General features: G+C 36.5%; 1 pseudogene; it reads right to left on the bottom strand.

The window, feature by feature from the left end:
* Window positions 1–1,840: 1,840 nt before the first annotated feature.
* LOC105499720 (suppressor of cytokine signaling 5-like) lies at window positions 1,841–4,847 on the bottom strand (annotated as a pseudogene).
* Window positions 4,848–13,620: the final 8,773 nt, after the last annotated feature.

The raw sequence follows: 13,620 nt of genomic DNA, 5'->3' as shown, positions 1-13,620 counted from the left end.
GGTGGGAGATTACAGATACTCATTACTATAATGTGTCACTGGATAGTTTCAATCTTTCACTGATAAGCAGAGAAATCAATAGGTTTATTATTTCTCTGTCAGTTTTCTGTTATAACCTAAAATGTACAATAATTTGCAGTAACCGTAGACACGGTTCCACAGTATATGTGATTATGATTGGTAAGCTGTAGAGCATTAAGTTTAGAGTTAGCTTATTCTGATAAGTCAATATTAGACTGTACAGTAACTCTGCATTAACTATAGAAAGGTTGTAAGTTAATGCTTATTTAAAAACCCAAATCATTCAATTTATAAGAGAAACTGTTGCAAATGTATAAAACAGCAGATACACAAGGAGCACACTAAACATACTTTATTAGAACAAAAAAGTAGCCGTAACAAGATGCCGCAAGTAGAAACATACATAAGCAGTTAAAGGATTAGTGTTCTATAAAATAAAGGTTTTCTTTTTTGTAGCCTTGGCAATAGCCAAAGGGATGTAAAATAACATTCTGTAGCAGTAGGTAACGAAACTATGGAATACTCACCAGTGGTACGGAGCACATTAACAAAAAGACACAAGAATGAATTCAGCTACTTTAGTGCAAAATGTCTAGAACAGAACTGTAGATTCAGTTCAGTTACTAAGAAGCAAACACTAGAATTTAATAACTTCCAGAAGAGCTCACTCAAGTAATAGTACACATTATTTTAAGTGATAAAAAGGTGCTAAGTAAAGTTATTTACAGATATGATCATTGTACAGTACCTTTTAAATCTGCAATTTAGGTTTCAGGTTTTCCATTAAGAATTAACTGCACCAAAATTCTATATATTATACTTAAGCAATTCAGCTATGAGCATTTACAAAAAAAGAGATAAATGCTGCCATCTGAATTATTAATTACAGTTCAACAATAATATCAACATCAGCAACTACTGTAGTTACTATTATCTGACTTGTTTGGGCATCTTCTAATCTCATGTACTTCATGGTTCACAAAATCATCCTCGGCATGGGAAAAGATCCAACTGTTATGTGACAAAAATTAGACTGCACATCAACTTTGAAAAATAATCACATGCAAGACTACATTGCAGCAGTTATTTCAAATACCTGTTTTAAGTTAAAGCACTCATTTAAAAAATTAATACCTAGGGCCTTTCAATAAAATTCTACTACTAACATTGTAAGTCTGAAATTTATGAGTGACTTAGAAAATCTGTATTACCTAACAGTACCTTTTGCAGAAGAGAAAAGGAGCCTGAATATAAACTATGTCAACACGTAAGTGAACTGCACTATGCCCTTGTGGACAGAAAATTGCATTTTTTTTTTCTAAAAGGAAAACATTCTTTTTTTTTTTTTTTTTTTTTTTTTTTTTTGACTTCCAAAGCTTGATTTTTAGTAACTACAAACATCATTACTTTTGGAAGTTCAAAGAAAAACTCTCAGAAAAAATAATTTCAAACATTAGTCACACTGTTGAAATACTCATCCAATATTAATGATTTGTTCTTCAGTAAGATATAGAATTCTTCCTAGCAAATGCCCCAGAGTTGTCTCGCTCAAATACTACAACCGTTAAAAACCAAACTGTTAGATAAATCAGCGAAATGTTCTTGCAGTCTTACTGAACACCTGTAGCTCTATCTTCTGTTGTTCCAATAGGCACCATGTTCTTCTGAATAAGTAACAGCAGGTCGCATTTGACAGATGCTAACACTATGCTTACATACTGTATGAAAAAACTTAGCACTGCTATGTGTGCTTTCTATAGGTGTACCGTCTGATGCACATGAAAGCGGACCTAGTGTACACCCTTTGGGAAAGGAGAGTTTACTTTGCCTTGAGTGGTTCTCATTCTAACCAGCGAACTCTAACTTTTTCTTTATAACGATACTCTTTTAAAAAATCCTGTAACGTTGAGGGTAAAGGGAGCCCATCAATTCCATCATACTTAGTGCACCTGCCGATTACCGCGCCACGGATATACTTCAGGCTAAAAGTCCCATTGAGATATAGTAAGCAATGGTTCAAAAAACATGCACGAACTGGGATCTTTATAGTGTTCTAAAAGTCCTGTTACAGTGGAGGAGTGAAGTACACACGAATCATGGGCATCAGAACTAAAGTTGTGATTTCACTGCTCAATTTGGGTATGCGGGGATCCGTTGCCACCGCTAAGCTCAGAGAAAAGGTAGTCCTCTTGCGCAGAGTCCTTGAGCAAAAACGTGCTTTCAGGCCTCAGGTTTCACTTCAAGAAGGCCTTCTGCTTCATAACGGTCCATTACTCCCCAATAGTAGGGATTCCCCGTAATTTGAAGCAAATCAGGCACAAGACAGTGTATGTAATCAATCTGTGTGCGGACTTTCCAAGTTCCTTGTCTGCTAACACGAGCATGGCTGTCTCCAGATACCTAACGGTTCTTCTGCTTCCGTGACTGCAAACACAGGTTGGTTGTATCCTCTTCCGAGTTACAATTAGCTTGTGGAATTGCAGAACTATCCCCAGTTATTTCAGTCATTCCAGGAGCTAACTTTGGTCCCAGTTTACATGATGGATTATTTACCTGTGCGGTAGCTTCAAATGTATGTATTTGTGCATTGCGAGGGGATCAACTTCTTCTTCAGTATTAAGCCGCCTTCTCTCTCTAAGCCTATCTTCATCTTCTAGAAACCAAAGATGGATCAAATGTATCAAAAAATGTTGAATGTAGGAACTGTATGCTGTTTAATCAAATGCCATTTTGGGGCTAAATCTGAGTCAACAGGAAAGGGGCATTTCTCAAGCATTAATTCAGAAAGATGATTTTTTTTTTTTTCTTTTTTGAGACAGAATTTCGCTCTTGTTGGCCAGGCTGGAGTGCAATGGTGCGATCTCGGCCCACTGCAACCTCCGCCTCGTGGGTTTAAGCGTTTTTCCTGCCTCAGCCTCCCGAGTAGCTGGTATTACAGGCATGTGCCACCACGCCCTGCTAATTTTTCTACTTTTAGTAGAGACAGGGGTTTCACCATAGAAACGTGGTTTCACCATGTTGGCCAAGTTGGTCTCGCACTCCCAACCTCAAGTGATCCACCCACTGCAAGTGATCAAGCCTGAGATTACAGGCGTGAGCCACCACGCCTGGCCTGAATTTTTCTTTCTATTGGAAAGGAAAGGCTTTGAGTGCTTGCCGTAAGCTCTCATGGGAAAACACAAGCCCACAGTATCCTGCAACCTCTGTCTCAGAGGGCGACTTCCTACAGTTTTGCTGGAAGTACCGTCCATGTTGTGTACAGAACTTACACCGTAGTGCCTCTTTCTACTTTGAAGTCCACTTCGAGTTCCACCAAACTTTTTTTTTAATTAATTTTTTAATTATTATACTTTAAGTTCTAGGGTACATGTGCATAACGTGCAGGTTTGTTACATATGTATACTTGTGCCATGTTGGTGTGCTGCACCCATCAACTCGTCAGCACCCATCAACTCGTCATTTAGGTCAGGTATAACTCCCAATGCCATCCCTCCCCCCTCCCCCCTCCCCCCTCCCCATAATAGGCCCCAGTGTGTGATGTTCCCCTTCCAGAGTCTGAGTGATCTGATTGTTCAATTCCCACCTATGAGTGAGAACATGCGGTGTTTGGTTTTCGGTTCTTGCCATAGTTTGCTGAGAATGATGGTTTCCAGCTGCATCCATGTCCCTACAAAGGACACGAACTCATCCTTTTTTATGGCTGCATAATATTCCATGGTGTATATGTGCCACATTTTCTTAATCCAGTCTGTCACTGATGGACATTTGGGTTGATTCCAAGTCTTTGCTATTGTGAACAGTGCCTCAATGAACATACGTGTGCATGTGTCTTTATAGCAGCATGATTTATAATCCTTTGGGTATATACCCAGTAATGGGATGGCTGGGTCATATGGTACTTGTAGTTCTAGATCCTTGAGGAATCGCCATACTGTTTTCCATAATGGTTGAACTAGTTTCCAATGAACTCTGGGCCTTTGTAGAACAGGAACGTTTTTTCTTTCCACCCCATGGAGCATGTCCAGAGTAGGAATCTCTTCGGGCAAGCCTTTTTCCTGGGGTAACGCCAGACTCATTATCCTTTTCAAGGCTTATTTCAACAGTTTGAGGGATTTCAGTGGCACAATTTTGATTTCTCCTTGAAGAATTCTTTGAAGGGCTTAATCCCAGTTGTAAGGCAACATTTTCTCTTAAGGGACTGCTTTGTTGCTGAGGAGTTGAGTCTCTATGCTGATGTTTTTCTCTTTGACAGACAAACATCTGTTGGAGTTCATGTCCACATTTTCACTACGGCTTCCTCCCTCATGACCGAAGAGATTCTGACACCTGTATGTGAAGTTATTCCACATTTTTCCCACTTTATCCATCTATTATAAAGTCATTCGGGGCGCGCAGGCAGCCTCATCCAGGGCACCTGCGGCCAGGCAGGGCTGGTCCGGATGGCGCAGTTACCAGCAGGGCGAGTCCCCTAGCCCTCTGGTGCTTCCCGTCCCCTCCGACTGCCCAGCGAACGCAGCTTCACCAGCCTCACCAGCCTCACTTCCTCTGGATGGAGCCCGGGGACTCCACCTCCGCCAAATGCTCCCACCAGTCCCCACCCCGTTCCCCGACCGCCTCCAGCTCTTCCCTGGCTTCCCCTTTCCCTCCCCTGCTAACAGTTATTTCTGCAAACCAACTGGAAGGACAGTTTATCAGACCACGTCTCCTCTCCTCCCAACTTGTACCAGATTACAGATTATCTGCTGAATGGAAAATTATCTTTTATACTCCCCAGGGGAGTCGTTTTGGATAAAAAACCCTAAATTAGTTAATAAAGCAAAGTTTGATTTGGCAATTTCACCAAAGACTAACAACATTTACATGTGTAACTATTCAAACAAGGCAATGTTTAGATTGTTTCTATTTATTTATTAGTCTTTTAACGCTGATTTTGCCAAAAGTCAAAGATAGCTATTCACAGGTTTCATGGGCTGTTTTCCCTAAGTCAACATTCTGGGGCTTTGCCGCTGGAGAGCAACAGTGGTTGCAATGCAGAATGCCTTTGAGAACTGAGCATTTAGACAGCATCACTAAGTCATAACGTCTGCCTATAGCATTTATTTTTCTGAACATGCTAATAAAGGAACAAGATGCAAAGGTTTTGATTAACTGCAAATGGCATCCAAATTTTGGAAAAATTGGAAAATGCACTTACCAAAGGAAGTTCTGTTTTGAAGATGATTTCCTTCAGTTAATGCAAGATGAGCTATTTATGTTGTAGAAATTTTGAAAGAAATATACTAGAATTTAAGAGATTAGAAAAAGGATTCTCCCCCAGTGAATTGAACTAAATTATGTTGGCATTATGAGAATTAGGTCTCAAGGACTGAGTTTAAAAAAAAATTTTTTTAAGTGACTGTAGATGATTTCAATGGCTCCCTAAGCTGGGCTTGCCTCCTGTCGGTTAATCATCTGACTCCTACTTAACAATTTCCACAAACCTCAGATGCTTTGGATCTGTAACAACTGTGATACATTAACATCGTAATGATTACATTCATGTGTGTCCCAAAATACTTTCTGTGCCACTGTAGATTACTCAAGATTAGAGGTGCTGGAAATAATAAATACGGTAACATCTTTTATTAATTTCATTAAAAGGTAAAATAAAACTGATGTGCATGGTGTGCATGCGTGCGTGTGTGTGTGTGTGTGTGTGTGTGTCTATTTCCTATGAAGTCTTTTATTTGTAATTTTATTTAGAACTGTGGCTAGATTTTGTACTATGGTCATGGAAATTTAGTTTACTTGAAATTTCAAGAAATTGTTTTTCCTAAGGTCAACAAGTTTCTTTTGTGTAGCAGGAATACATTTTGTTTAGGTGTAGAGTTTAAATCTTACATTCTCATTATTTTTATGACTTTTGGATAACTCTGGTTGTAAATTTGCTAATAGGTTGGATATAGAATGTTGCTCTGCCATCCAAGAATATCATAATTTATTATTTATTAATTAATTTATATACTAAACAAACATAAATTGGATGCTCACTATATAAGAGGCACTTTAATAGGTACCAGGGAAGAGAAATGTAATATGTGACCTCTGCCCTCAACCTAGTGAAGAAGACCCACATCTCCACAACAGGCTAATGCATAATGAGAAATGTACAATGTGTTATGATAGCACAAAGGAGGGAATATGTAAATTCTCTAGGTGGGGTATTTGGGGGAGGAGGGACTTTTCAACACAGCAAACATTTGTGAAAATGTCCATAGTTTGGAAGAGAGGGTGGATTGAAAATGCAGTTAATCTCATCATATGGCAGCTGTGGACTGTAATGAAAACAACAAAAACCCTTAGGTTTTATAACCTTTTACAGCTCCAAAGTACTTTATAAATACCTTCTTACTGGATTCTCAAACAAACTGGTGACATTGAACATTACTGTCAAATAAATGTAAGCCCGGTAAGCTTTTTTGCAAGAGAAATAGGCCTCTGTATAGGCCTCCATGTGGAAGTGCAGGCTGGGTAGGGGGGTGTGGTCATGACCTCACTTGTTACCACACTGTGCTGATGTTGCCTGAGGTAGGGAAGCAGTCAGGAGTTGAGAGACTCCTTATACAGGAGTGAAGGTAAATTATTAATAGCAAATTATTCTCTGTTCTTCACACTCAATAATGTGATTTAGAATTTAATTCTAGGAGCCTTAGTCACATGTTGACTCCTGGAATCAAAAGAGAAAAAGTAAGTACAAGTTTACCAAAACTTCAATGTTACTTTCTGGCGAGTAGTCTTGTTCTTTCCCATATGTACTTTCTTGTGAAACAGTTGAGAATAAGATTGATTCCCTTCCATTTTCTAGGGGGGAGTGGGTTCTTCCCAACTTTGGAAGGGAAAAATCAGTGCTGAATGCATGTTATTTGCTTTCCTTCAAAAATACCTAACTAGGAAGAGCAGAGTACTATGTAATTTTGCTAATCACATGCCTTACTAAGTAAACAAAGAATACTTTAGGATAGATTTTATTTAAAGTCATCACCTTTCATAATCATTTTATTCTGCATCATAATTTCTTAATTAGGCAACGTAATTATAGGGTGAAAATCCTATAATCATATGCATTTAGGTTAATTATGTTAACCATTAATTATTGTTGAACTACCAAAATGGTAACCTGTGCAAATGAAATGCTTATAAAGAAGCAATTCAGGTTTTAAAAATTAGGCAAAATAATAAAAACAAAAAAGTCTAATATTACACAGATTAGAATCCTATATGGCATAAATAAACAATTTTAAAATGCAGTTAACTTGTCAGTATTTAAACAAATTCGATTAGCATCTCTTTCATGTTGACTTCAAGATAATGATAGAATTATGTTCAGATGAATTTTTGATTTATAATTTATGTCTTTCCACAGAACAGTAATAAATACCTTGGGAAGGGATTAACTACCAGATATGCTATAGCTAAATGGTGCCTATTCCCTAATGGAAAACACAATGAAGATAAACTAAAATGTTCACTAGTTGTATTTTCTTTGATTAAATAAACCTGGAATCATTTGCTAATTTAAAAATGTCTTTGCCATTGGGTAAGTGAAAAATGTTTGCATTGATATAGGAATATATTAATTCATGAAGCCATTATTCGACCAGATTCTGTTTGTGGTAAAAATGTATACTAGTCCTGTTATCAGAGCCAACAGAAAGAAGAATGGTGTCTTTCCCTATTCTGAGGACATGACCTTATTATTTATATTCTAAGACCCTCCTTAGAAGAAATTTTAGGCTGGGCGCGGTGGCTCACGCCTGTTGTCCCAGGTACTTGGGAGGCTGAGGCATGAGAATTGCTTGAACCCGGGAGGTAGAAGTTGCAGTGAGCTGAGATTGCACCACAGCACTCCATCACACTCTGGAAAACAGAGTGAGACTCTTTCTCAAAAAAAAGAAAAAAAAAAAATAATTAAACTGTTAATTGCTATGGGTGTGGGGGAAACTAAATACTGATTAGGACAAAAATAAACTTCTAATCTGAAGCAGATTTCTTCTAGCATGCAGTCGGGTAGCACTAAATCTATTTTATAATTTAGCCTATTTAGTCCATTGAAATATACAGGTAAAATTGGGGTTCATTAAAAAATACATATATAATTCACAATTTTAACTTAAAATACATATTTTAATCTAATACCAAACTTATCCATCAAACTTTAGGTGTAAGGTCAAGGTGATATTGTCAAGTATGAGCCCTTTGAATGGAGTCTGAGGTCATCTTTCCTTGGAAAACTGAATCTGTGGTAGATTCTCTGGTATCCAGTTTCAGATTCTTTAAAATGAAAACAAAACTAAATAAAGCCAAGGATATTTGCTAAGTAATCTGAGCATACTATCCTAGATTTGGCTACTTTAAAAAAGTTTTTGGTATAGCAAGTTGAGTAAGTCATACTACTTATTTTGTGGCCCATTGGTTTGCTCAAGGTCAATTTATCACTTGATTGGCATGAATACCTATTCCCTAATCTTGAGTTCTTTTCCATTCCAATGTGTTTAGCAGGATGGCAACCATTCCAATATGTTTAAGTGTGTAAAATTTGAATTGTATATGTTCTTGTACAATTTGTAGTATTTTGTGTGCTGTATTATAAATGTAGTATAAATTACAGTATATCTCATTTCTTGTCTACTTTCATTGAGCACTATATTTTCAACAGCCCTCCATGTTGCTTTCTGTGCAATTTATCTACTACTTCTAACACTACATGATATTCCTTGATGTGAATCCATTGTATTTTGTATATTCAGTTTTCCATAATGGGCACTCACCGCTACAAAATTACGGATATATTGTGATATACATGCATATCACATACGTCTCATTTTGGCCTGAGAATTTCTTTGATGTAAATATTCAGGAGAGAAATTGTTGGCTCATGGCATATGACACCAGAACATCTGCAGTGGTCTACAGTGCCATTACTAATGCGTAAGAGTTTCTGTATTTGCACAACTTCTCCAATACTTCACATTTTCCAGTGATCTAAGTTTATCAGCCTTAGAAATGTAAAGGGATATTGATTTTTTTATTTTTAAAAATCTTTTATATTTTGAAATTATTTTAGATTTACATGAAAGTTGTGAAGACAGTACAGAAAGTTTCTATGTACCCTTCATCCAGCATCCTTAACGTTAACATAGCCATGATACATTTGCCAAAACTAAGGGATCAACATCAGCCCAATACTATTAAGTAAACGACAGATTTTATTTAGATCTCACATTTCTCCTTGTAGGTCCTTTTTCTATTGCAAGATTCACTTTGGAATATTACATTGCAGTTAGTTATTGTATCTCGTTAGCTTCCTCCCATCTGTGATAATTTCTCAGTCATTCCTTGTTTTTCATGACTTTGAGACTTTTGAAGACTGCTGAACAGGTCTTTATTTTGTAAAATGGCCTTAATTTAGGCTTCTCTGACGTGTTTTTCCTTATTAGACCTTGGTTTCAGATTCAAGAAGTATATAATAGAGACAAGATTCTCTTCTTATTATGTCATGTTAGAGAATACGTAATATCAACATGACTCAACTTATCATTGGTAATTAAGTCAAATGGATCTGATTGTTGTTTTCAACTGCATTTATCCTTTTACTAGTCAGTCAGGGTATAGCTTCATATATTCGATAATCTTCTGTAAATGGACTGTTCACATCTTTGCCCATTTTCATTTGAAGATCCTGTATTTTTCCAGTTAATGCAAAGACATTTTTATTTTATTCTAGAGATTAGTCCTGTCAGTTTTAGACATCGAAAAAAATATTTTCCATATTTACATATCAACCTACTTCTTCATGGAAATCTTCATTAACCAGAATTCCTTATTTTTTTATGTAATCACATTATTTTATTCTTTTTGTTTTATGGTATAGGCTTTTGAAGTTTTGAGAACATTTTCCTTCCCTTAGATTACACAGATACTCTCTATTTTTTGTTCTGTTAAACATTTAGTTTTATCTTCAACCTTAAGTGTTTAATCTACCTGGAATCCACATTATGTGTTGTGGTAGGTAGAAATAAAATTTTCTTTTTCTTTATATAATGAACCCATTTTTCAAATTTCATTTTCTAAACAATCTGTTTCTCCCTATTAATTTGAAGTACCAACTGTACAATAAATTAAGAGTCTTCTCTCAATTCTCTATTCTGCACCATTGATGCAGTGGTCTGTTGCAAAGTGTGGCTTAATATTTGGGAGGGCAAATCTCAACATTTAATCTTCTTTTGAAGTCTGGTATCTATTCATGCTCCCTTATTATTCCCTCATGTATTGTAGAATACTAATTTTCTCAAATATTCAAATATAATTTATATTGGATTGCATTGAGTTTACAAATTAATAGATAAGAATAATTGATATAAACATCTTTTTTCAGATTATCTTTTTTCTTTTTTTTTGAAATATTGAAATTTTATTCATGGAAGTGTTTTAGACTCTTGGTTAAGCTAATTCCTTATAATATTGTGGCTACTGTAAACAATTATTTTTTAAACTGTTTTTCTAATTAGTTATTGCTGGTAAAAAGAGACACTTGGTTTTCAAAATTCGACTTAGTACTCACCAACTCATTTGCTACCTACATTTTATAGCTATCTTGTTCACATTTGATTTTATTCATTAATTCAACTAACATTTAGAGTCTAGTTTGCACCAGGCACTTGGGGGCAGATTAGAAAACAGAATGCTGTCATGGAGATTATATTCTGCCTGCCTCATGAGTACAAACAATAAATATAATAAAAAATAAATAAATAAATAAATAATGTAGTATATAGAAGTGGAAAGTGCTCTAGGAAAAGGAAAAGCAGTGTAAACGGAATTAGAATTGTGGGAATTTGTGGTCCCACTTGAGAGGTCAGAGTTGGCTGGCCTCTATATTAAGAGAAGATGGCATTTGAATAAAGACTTAAATGAGGCCAGGCACGGTGGCTCATGCCTTTAGTCCCAGGACTTTTGGAGGCCGAGGCAGGTGGATCATTTGAGATCAGGAGCTCAATACCAGCCTGCCCAACATGGTGAAACCTCGTCTCTACTAAAAATAAAATAAAATAAAAAATTAGCCAGGCGTGGTGGCAGGTGCCTGTAGTCCCAGCTACTCGGGAGGCTGAGGCAGGAGAATTGCCTGAACCTGGGAGGCGGAGGTTGCAGTGAGCTGAGATAGTGCCACTGCACTCTAGCCTAGGCGACAGGGTGAGACTCTGTCCAAAAAAAAAAAAAAAACTGAATAAATTAGCTACATAAACATCTGAGGGAAGAGTCTTCCAGGAAGGGCATCAGCCAGTACAAAGACCCTGGCAGTCATCTTGAGTATAGGCTCAAAAGGCAAAAAATAATAATAATAATAATAAAAGAAAGAAAGAAAGAAAGAAAAGAGGAACAGGACTGTCAATGAGCAGATTATTTCAACAATCCAGAGGAAAAATGAAAAATAATGGCTTAAATCAGGATGGCACCAGTGAAGCTGCTGAGAAAGAGCTGGATTTTGGATATATTTAGAAAATTTTACATTTTTTTTAAAGCAAGATTCTTGTATCAATCTCTATGAAGTCAGAAATTAAATTTTTAAAGATGTAATCTGTTTTTACAAGGATATATTCATAAGGATAAATGCAACTTAATTAACTAGGGTAAATATAATTTCACAAGGATAAATACAATTTAATTAAATTGGTTATTAAACTAACAAGCAGTACAGGATGAAACCAGTTTGGTGGCTCACGCCTGTAATCCCAGCACTTTGGGAGGCCGAGACGGGCAGATCACGAGGTCAGGAGATCGAGACCATCCTGGCTAACACGGTGAAACCCTGTCTCTACTAAAAAATACGAAAAAAACTAGCTGGGCGAGGTGGCGGGCGCCTGTAGTCCCAGCTACTCGGGAGGCTGAGGCAGGAGAATGGCGTAAACCCGAGAGGCGGAGCTTGCAGTGAGCCGAGATCCGGCCACTGCACTCCACCTTGGGCCACAGAGCCAGACTCCGTCTCAAAACAACAACAACAACAACAACAACAACAACAACAACAAGAACAAGCACAACTGATTTAAGTTTGTGTTATTACTGGAGACATATATATACTAGCATAATGCAAAGTTACTTTCCAACTGAATTTTAATGTGCCCTGGGCAAAAGCCAAAAGTTTTACAGAAGAAATGGAGAACATTGGTTAGTCTAACAAGGAAACCAAGTGGGGATGAATTCAGAGGGTTTCGCTTTCTCTGCCAGTCTCTGTATGCACATATGTAAGGACATAGGTATGCATAGTCCATTTAACTCCAGAAAGAATTTACCCCAGGTTTATAAACATGGAAAGCATAACAAGGTAAAATGTATTTTGAAGTAAGTAGATGGGAAAAGCAGGTAATAAGGGAAAATACAATCTGGAAAGATACCATAAAGACAAGAAATCTGGTTCTAGCTTTTAAGCAGGTTAAACCGTCACATTAAAAATCCTTTAGGCTGATCCCACATATAAATAATAAACTAACTACACTTTTGGGTTACTTGATGCTAATATTTCTTTCTTTTTTTTCTTTTAGAAATACATTTTAACTGTATGCCATTTAGTTAAGTATTTAGTCAAGGGTCAAGATGTGTGTACATATTATGTATGTATATATGTATATATACACATACATACATAAATATATACTATATGCTATATATAAATACATACTATGAATGTATAATATATTACATTAACTGGTGGTATTTATAATAATGACCACATAGTTCCCTTCAAAGTTTACGTTTTTGTCTTTTTAGGTTGAATTTCAGTGCTTAGTTTCAATTAACAATGGGTATTCTGTAGACTATTTTCCTCTTTGACTTCCAGGAAGCTCAGGGGTGATTGCCGGGGATTTTCTTAATTTTTTTTCTGTAATAATAATTTTATTTATTCTCAGACCTTCATATTATTTGGCTCTTCTATTTTTAAGTTTTGAAATAATTTTGCTTCATTTTATTTGTGATGCGAACACTTCTAATTCTTTTTAAAAATTTCGTGTGTGTGTGTGCACATGTGAATTAACTAATTTATAATTCCTTTCCTTAAAATTAATAAAAATATATCTTCAGCAAAATATATGGAATATACTTTTAAGATTATAGGAGTCAGGACTGTAATGTAGATTTCAGGAACAGAGATTGAAAAGGAATCAGACTACCTGTTGCCCATCAGGTCTGTTTCTCTTTCTTCCTACTGTGACTGGCTTCCTCTGCTTCCTGGACCCCCATGCTAGATGCAAAAAGTCTATCTCAGGTCCTTAGACCAACAGCTTTTGGGACAAACCACCCAAGAGGACTGACCTCAGTCCTCAGTTTCTCTCTTTCTTTTTAAAATTACATAAAATAAGAATTTGATTTGAAAATATTTATCAGGCACTTACTGTGTTCCAGAAGACAGTATTCTAGCTTCCTGATTCTGGGGATGTAAACAACATTGTTTATGGCTGCAGAGGAATAAATACCTTCCTGCGTAGCTCTATGTCCAGATTGTCAAAAGATGGGTAGATAGCTGAATATCTCTTCACATACAAAATTTAGGGTGGTATATATGTTTCT

Source organism: Macaca nemestrina, chromosome 5, assembly GCF_043159975.1.
Source record: "Macaca nemestrina isolate mMacNem1 chromosome 5, mMacNem.hap1, whole genome shotgun sequence".
Taxonomy (NCBI): Eukaryota; Metazoa; Chordata; class Mammalia; order Primates; family Cercopithecidae; genus Macaca; species Macaca nemestrina.
The sequence above is the reverse complement of the archived record's forward strand: the minus strand, read 5'-3'. Positions and strand labels throughout refer to the sequence as shown.